Source organism: Macaca nemestrina, chromosome 7 (assembly GCF_043159975.1).
Source record: "Macaca nemestrina isolate mMacNem1 chromosome 7, mMacNem.hap1, whole genome shotgun sequence".
Classification (NCBI taxonomy): domain Eukaryota; kingdom Metazoa; phylum Chordata; class Mammalia; order Primates; family Cercopithecidae; genus Macaca; species Macaca nemestrina.
The window spans coordinates 145835974-145844463 of NC_092131.1; the positions used below are offsets into that span (position 1 = coordinate 145835974).

Below are 8490 nucleotides of genomic sequence, written 5' to 3' on the forward strand. Positions count from 1 at the left end.
AAGTTCTCCAGTCCTAAGATCCAGCGATGCCATACAGGTGTCAGGGCCTGGAGTCAAATACGTTAGAAATCTATCTGGTGTTCTATTTTACCACTGAGTGCTGAGCTGGCACTCAATCCAGGAGGCTCAGTCCTTCCCACTCTTCTCTCCCCTTTCCACAAGCAGAGAAGACACACCTTGTGGCCACTACTACCATAGGTCCTTGGAGAGTACTGCCAGGCTACTGCCAATATTCACTTAAATCCAAGGGCTCTTTGGTCAGCTTGTGATCAATGCTGCCCAGTCTGGGACCTGCCCTTCAGGTAAGTGGGCTCCCCTGTGGCCCAAAGCAGGTTGAGAAATGCCATCCAACAGTCAGGGCTGGAATCAGGGACCCCAAGAGCCTGCTTGGTGCTCTTCCCCACTGTGGCTGAGCTGGTACATAAGGTGCAAGACAAAATTCCCTTTACTTTATCACCATAGACACCACAGTTGGGAATGTGCTGGGTCTCACCTGAAGCTAGCACATCTTGCAGTCTCACCCAAGGCCCATGGTGTATTACCTGAGTGTCACTGCTGGTTATTCAGGGCCTAAGGGCTCTTTTGTTAGTAGGTGATGAATCCTGCCAGGACCAAGTGCTTCCTTTGAATGCAGCAGGTTCCCTTTTGGCCCAGGGTATGTCTAGAAATGTCATCCAGGAGCTAGGGTCTGGAGTGGGGCCTCATGACTCTGCCCAGTGCCCTACCCTATTGTGGCTGAGCTGGTATCCATGATGCAAGACAAAGTCCTCTTTACTTTCCCCTCTCCTTACCAGCAGAAGAAAGGGGGGCTCTTTTGGAGCTGCAAGCTATGCTGCCTGGGGTTGGGGGAGGGGTGGCATAAGCACCCCCTTAGCTGCCCTGGCTGGTGTCTCAGTAGTTTGTGTGTCCCCCAAGTCCATTGGCCTCAAGCCCAGTTGAGAACTAGACTTGCCTAAGTCTTGTGGCCTAGACTGACTTTCAAGTTTACCTAGTGCCGGAAAGCACTTTAGGCTTCAGTGGTGAGGCATGTTGGAACTCACTTTCCATTCAGACTGCTAGAATGGGTGTTTGCCCTCTGGCTAGGGCCGGTCTAAATGCCCCCACCTGTGACTGCTGGCTGAGTTCTCCCAGGTGTCAGCAGCACCAGGTTTCAATGCAAAGTTCTGTAATCGCTGCACTCTCCCTCTTGCAAACGTACAGATTATCTTTCCGCACCACAAGGCTGCTGTGATAGCATGGGGGAGGAGTGGTGTTGACAATTCGAGACTGTCTTTCTTACCCTCTTCAGTGCTTCTTTCAGTATGAAGTGAAAACCAGGTATTGTTTGTACTTGCCTGATTTTGGTTCTTATAAAGGTGTTTTTTGTGTGTAGATACTTGTTACATTTGGTGTTCCTGTGGGAGGCACAATCAGTGCAGCCTTCTATTTGCCATCTTGCTTCATCCCTCTCCAATAGTACTCTTTCCCATACTGTTTATATCTTTTAAGCATTGTTTTAATAAACAAAATTAAGTGGCAGCTGAAGTAAGTAAGGAATCACTGTTCAATGAAACTGAAATAAAGCATTTTTCATAATGATAGCAAAAATCTGGAACTAATCTAAATGTCCAATCAGGAAATTAAATAAATTACAGTGTACTATATCATCAATAATAATATCAGTAGATTTATATTGATTAAAATAGAAAAATGTGGTTTTATTAAGTGACAAGACAACTACGAATTAATGTTATAGAATGATTTTTCTTTAGGAATAATTTATATTCAGGTATATATGCATTTGGAAAAAATCTGAATGAAAGAATATCAAAATGTTAATCATTATATTGATAATGATTTTTCATTTCAATAGTTTTTGGTTACACAGATAAGTTCTTTAATGGTGATTTCTCAGATTTTAGTGCACCCATTACCCAAGCAGCATACACTGTACCCAATGAATAATTACAATTATCATTAGCTTATTGACTTAGATGCTTAGTGTCCCACCCAATACTCCATCCAACTTCTAATGGCTACCTCCATGCCTGAGGGCTTTTTATTCCAGATCTGTGGAATACAGCTCTGCATGTGAGTGAGATGAAAATGCTGAGGAAGTAGCCCACTACTGAGGTAGCATAATTCTGAGGTATTTATTTTGCAGCATCTCCAAGAGTTTCTCCATGAGATTTTTCTCTAGTTGCCCACCCTGACAGCTGTTTTAAGAACACACCTTTCATTGGCTGGATTATTTTCCTTATGTTACTCCCTTACTCTTCTGAATTATTCTGCATTTTCCACATCTGCTTTTACTCAAATCCTTGTCTCATCTGCTTCTGGACATACTCAAACTAAGATAGTTACCTTTAATTTCTAAATATTTCTATAAATAACTCAGATTATTTATATAAAGTGTGGATGTTTAAAATATTTTATATCAGATGTTTTATAAACTAGATGATAAAAACATTTGTAATTGAAAAAGTTGAGTTTATTTTGTGTCCTTCAGTAAAGATATTTGTCTATAAGTTTTTGTTTTGAAGCTATGGTGTGGGCATGAAAACTACTTTCAAATATCAAAAGGCTGATATGTGCAAGAAAAATGGAATGTATTCATAATGACACTTAAAAAACCATAGAAAAAGAGGCTAGTGGGTAGAAGTTACAAGGAGAAGGATTTCTATTCAAAGAAGAACTTCCTAGCAGTTAAAGCTGTCCAAAATTGAAATAAATTACTTGTGGGAAAAAAGGACTTCATTCAGTAGCAAGTGACAATATGTAAGCAGTCACTTGTTACTTGGATGACTCTCATCTCTTGAGGGTCTCTAATCCTTGAGATTATCTCATCAAACTATCTGGCTACCAAAGAACCATTTGTGCTTTCTTGTCAATGATACCTGGAGTATTAAATAATTGGGGACCATATGTCATTATTAGACCTTCAGACATGAGTGAAGGAATCATTGCAGCACCTTGTGCAAATGGTAAATGCACAGTCACAAAACACAGAGGTGGGAAGAGACTTAAGATTCTGGATAAATCACTAAATTTTGGTCAAAAAATGTTGACTTAAATTTTCTCATTATTAATACTGGCTATAGTCAGACCATGAAATAGAGATTGTTTTATATACTCACTTGTAGCATTTGAAATATTATATGTGAACCAGAGTCCATCAATAACATTTGGTCAGTTTGGACAAATAGAAAAATTCATTTTCCATCCTTAAAACAAAGGAAACAACACTTATATCTTTACCTTACATTATGAGAGGGTGCAGAAACAGGAAGAGCCAATGTTTAATACTGTTGGATCCCCCAATTTTGATAATGAATAATTTCTTAAGGTAGTTAAAGGAGATTTTTAAAATATGGTATCATAGAAATAGGTAAGAGGTTAAGTATGGAGCAATAGGGATGAATAAAAGAAAAGCAAATGTTTTGCTAATGAGTTTGGAATCTTGAGTCTTTTGTCCTTTCATCCCTGTAAGTCATACCAGACTTTCTAAACCACATATTTCATGTGTTCTGTTTTCGAAAATATGGCTCCATTTCTGTGGCAATGAGATTTCTGCATCACAAGATCCAGGACCTACTCTTTCTTTCACTGCTAACTAGCTCATGCATTAACCTTGAGAAAGTGGCTTAATCTTTCTTAATTTCTCCATAAATAAGTCGACTATATGATTCTATAATTCACTTCCAGCATTAGCATTTGTGTTTCTACAAGGTGGTAATCAATGCTACACAGAAAAAGAGAACACATACTCATCTACCAAGGAACCAAGGACCAAGGCAGGCTGTCTTACACAGTGTATTGCCAAACTGACTTAAACCAGTTTGATCATTTCTGATTATTAGGCTCTATTGGAATCTTCCAATGATTAGAGGTAGGTGAGAACTACTGGTCTCTTCCTTTATAATCTATTATGTGGATTTTATAATGAAATCAAGTTATAGACCAAATCTGCCACACTTACACATGTTCTTCGGTAAGAAGGAATAAAAGCAGTCACACAGCCTATAGTGTAAGCTTGCTAAAGCCCCACTTTTCTGACCTTTTAAATGCTAGAGCAAGTAACTTGCACGAAAGAGTCACTCAAGGCAGATGCATCATGATTTAGCTAAACATCTAGCCGAAGCCAGGTCACAAAATCCATCCTAAGTAGCTGTACAAAGAATTGGAATTCTAAGCATAGAGCACATTCCAAAGGGTAAAAATAATGAGTTCACACATTTCTATACTTTGTCCCTATTTATGCAGCTCTGGAAAAGCCTGTACGATATTCCTACACAATCCACATCTGTTGAATACTATGTATTTTACCAATGAAAAATAATTCCTAATGCAGTATGCCTATTAACAAACCCTCTCAGTTGATTAAAGATATTAGGAATATTCCCTGTGGAATGTGAGCCTTTTTCCTACACGCCACTTATGTGTGTAACTCAATGTTAATATGCCTTCCTAAGGTGTATATTAAAATTATACACATGTATACCACATTGTCCATAATGAACTAAATTAAAGTATAGACTTGTGATGATCTGATATGCGGGCTTCCAGGAAGGACTACTTCCAACAGGACAAGAAGTTGTACTTTTTTTTTTTAACAGATAAAAAATTGTATTTACTTAGAAGCACTCAGAATGGCAATAAAACCACTGTGACTTTTTTTTTGTAATTACAGAGTGATATTTAGTTAAAAGAATAATTATTTTATATCAGAGACAACTGAAGATGAAAAAACTATCATCTCCATATATAACTAATTTGTGCTGTGCACCAGTAAGAACCTGCTTTCGATTTCTATGCCAATTTACAACCCCCATACTGTACCAGGCCAGTTTAGTGGCTATGGAAAATGCCACCAGGGCATGCTATCTAAAGACAAATTCATTAGCATGTTAACTATACAAAAAGGGACACTGTACAGTTTAAAAACAAATCTTACAGAGCCTTACATTTTAATTATTTTCTTTAAAAGGAGTGAGTTGTGTACAGGGGAGTTAAATGATTTGCAGGCAAGAAAAAAATCACTAGAACCAACTATTACTACTTTCTTCTTCCTCTTTCCCTTCCCTCTCCCTCTCCTTCTCCTTCTTCTCTTCCTTCTCCTCCTTCTCGTCCTCCTCCTCCTTCTCTTCTTCTTCTTCCTCTTCCTCCTCCTCCTGTTCTTCTTGTTCCTCTTCCTCCTTTTTCTCACTTTTTTCAGCCTCGACATCTCCCGTTTTTTGCTGCATCGGGCTTTCCTTTAGCTCAGTATGCAGCAATATCCTTTTCATATTTTTCTTTCAGCTTCACAGCCTTCTTTTCATACGGCTGCTTGTCATTTGCAGCAGTGTTATTCCATATCTATCCCAGTTCCTTTGCCTCATCACCAATGGGATGTTCTCTTTTGACTTCTGGCAGATATTTGGAACAGAACAAGGAAAAAAGCTGAAAGAGGCCTCCCAGATGCATTGAGTTCCTTGAACTTTTTTTGTTTAGCCTTTAGGAAATATAGGTTTTCATTACTTTTTCATGTCCACCTTTGCCATGTCTTCAAATTTTCCTTTCTCTTTAGCAGACGTGATCTTCCACTTCTCTGAGCACTTCTCAGAGAACTTTGAGAAGTTGACTGAGGCATTGGCTGCTTTTTCTTGTGCTCCTCCCAACAAGTTTGCACAAAGAATGCATATGAGGACATTTTGACTCTCAGCTTCTTAGAATCTCCTTTGCCCATGGTTAGTTATTTTTTCTCAGTGAGGCAGAGTCATCCAGTGCCCGTCCATCTCTCACTTGCCCCAGCGCTGTCTCTATGGAGCTCAGTGTACTGCCATAGCTGTGCCTCCATTCTTTATTTTTGTTAGGAAGTACTCTGTGATATTCTTTTCCCCCTCCTTCTTCCCCTCCTCTCTTTACCATCCCTCATCCCATTCTCTTTTTACCATTCTTCCTGCCATACTCTTAGCATCATTCCCACCATCTTCTCTTCATTGTGTGATATTCTTTTTTACTGTAATGTGATTATGTACTGCATTAAAATATTAACTCTTTAGTGTGAATTACAGTAATATTATCTGGCCCCTTTGTTCATTCCTCACACACATCTGGCAAAACATTGACTCTGGATTAATAAAACCATCTGCCGTCTCCATTCGTACACATGGGCTCCTGAACATTGCTAGAGAAAATCATACAGTCTGTGCCTTGGAGCCACTAAAAATTGAGTTACCAACTTCAGCTCACCTTCAAGTTGCCTAGCAGCATTTCCACATGTACTACAACATCTCTTTAAGGCCCAAGAGATAAGGAATCCTAAGGTAATATCAAGTATATCATTGCAATGATGAGACAGGATTCTGGTTGGGCAGTAGAAAAAAGCTCCCCTCTCACCCACTCCTTCCATACTAAAACCCTTCCAAGACCATTTCTGCATGACCACGATGGTTTCCTTGATTCCATAATTGCCCCCTAATATCTCTTCTCCATATAAGAGCAGAGTAAGCCTTTAAAAATGCAAAGTTGACCAGATAATTCCCCTGCTTACTCTCAATGGCCTCCTGCCACACTTAAAATAAAATGCACTTCTTACTGAGGCCTATCAGACTTGACACAATCTGTCCGCTCCTCACTTCTTCCCTACTCCTCTCTATCCACACTGGTATTCTTGCTGATCTGCAAACCTGAAGCTCATGCCCACTCCTTTTCTGCTTGCTTCTCCTTTGGACTGGAACACTCTTCCTCGGAAGTGGACATGGTTCCCTTTATTTTTAAATTTACTTATAGTATAATTTACTGTTTGTGATGTATACTTCTATGAATCCTGACATATGCCTAAAGTCATTAATCTATTCCCACAATCAAAATATAAAGCAGTGCAATCACTCCCCAAAACTCCCTCAGGCAGCCAATTTATAGTCAACCCCTTCCCCCACCCAGTCACAACCCCTGGCAACTACTTATGTTTTCTCCATCTCTATTGCTTTTAGACCCTAGTATTTTTATTCTAACCATTATTTGAGGTCTAGCTAGTCCTAATGTCTGCAGGAGTCATTCAAATCAGTACTTGAGAATTGCAAAATAATTCGTTAAACATGACTGAAAGAGTATTAACTTAAGTTTAGATACATTTAATAAACTAAATATAAGCTTTAATGGGAATGTGATGTAGATTCTCAGGGCAAAACCTCAGCTGAGCTGGTTAGAAGAATAATTTACATGCTGGCCTGGCTTGGGTCAGATTCTTCCTCTCCTAGTTTGTCAGGTTCCTGCTAATTCCCTTCCCAATATCTGTTCCTGTACCTCATAAATTACCTTTTTATATAATGGCCTTAGTACTAATTGCAGTATTTTCTTTGGATTTACTAAAGTCCAAAGATCCTTCCAAGCACTGAGTAACTGTTGCTGAATTGTTGAAGGTTACTCTCATGATGTCTGCAAAACGGTATTTGCCTGTGCAGTTCCTGCAGCTCCCAGTCTCTTTCCATTTGAGCCCTGCATTCTGAGTCAGATCCCTCTCTCAGGAACCAGTTGCTTCTTAACCTGAGTGTTCTGTGCTCAGGCCTTGGTTCTTTGGTTTGTCACATCTAAGTTTTGAGTATGCCCTGGGACAAGAGGGTTTAAATGTCAAAGTCAAACTTCCAGCCTAGTTACTGTGGCCTTATTGTATTACTGTTTGATTATATCACAGCCACTAATCATTCGCATCTACTAGGAACTCTGACCCGTGAATTACATAGTGGCATTGAGTTTCCCATAAGTAGGAAATAAAAAATAACAAGAAAGCTCACAGGTTAGCTTCTGTACCTGCAGCTGTAGCATCAAAACCAGAAGTTAACAAATCTGGCAGGCTACGATTGTAAAGTGGCTTTAACAACCTTTGGTGATTCACAACATGGCTAAGGCCTTGTCTCGTGCATATTAGTGGAACTGTATTGTCTTTATTTCCTAGTTCCAGCCACTCTTCGCAATATTCCTGAGGGAGATATGTGTTCAAAGGGGCAAAGGAAAACAAAGGAACCCTTTAGTATTAGACTAGTATGACCATATGGCCAGGTTTGCCAGGATAACACTGGATATAAAGTGTAATTATCATAGCACATTTTTTACTCTCAAAGTGTACCCATTCTGATGATAAATCATATGGCTACCCTAATACAGCAAGCATACACAACATATTACTCTCCCTATCTCCACAGCTCTGGAGGGAATAGGTAACTGAAGTTAAATGAGGTCATAAGGATTGGACCCTGATCTGACAGCAATAGTGTCCTTAGAAGAAACAACACCAGGGTGAGTCCTATTTCTCTCATGCACATGCTCGCTCTCTCTCTCTCTCTCTCCTCTCTCTCGCTCTCTCCTTCTCTCTCTATCTCTCTCTCTCCCCCCACACACAGAGAAGAAAGGTCACGTAAGGACATAGTAAAAAGGAAGCCCTCTGCAAGCCAGGAAGAGAGTCCTTACCAGAAACTAAATTGACTAGAACCTTGATCTGAGACTTTCCAGCCTCCAGAACTGTGAGAAAAT

General features: G+C 39.6%; 1 pseudogene; it reads right to left on the reverse strand.

Annotated features, from left to right (window-relative positions):
- Positions 1 to 2471: 2471 nt before the first annotated feature.
- LOC139364131 (high mobility group protein B1 pseudogene) lies at positions 2472 to 6824 on the reverse strand (annotated as a pseudogene).
- Between the last annotated feature and the right edge of the window lie 1666 nt (positions 6825 to 8490).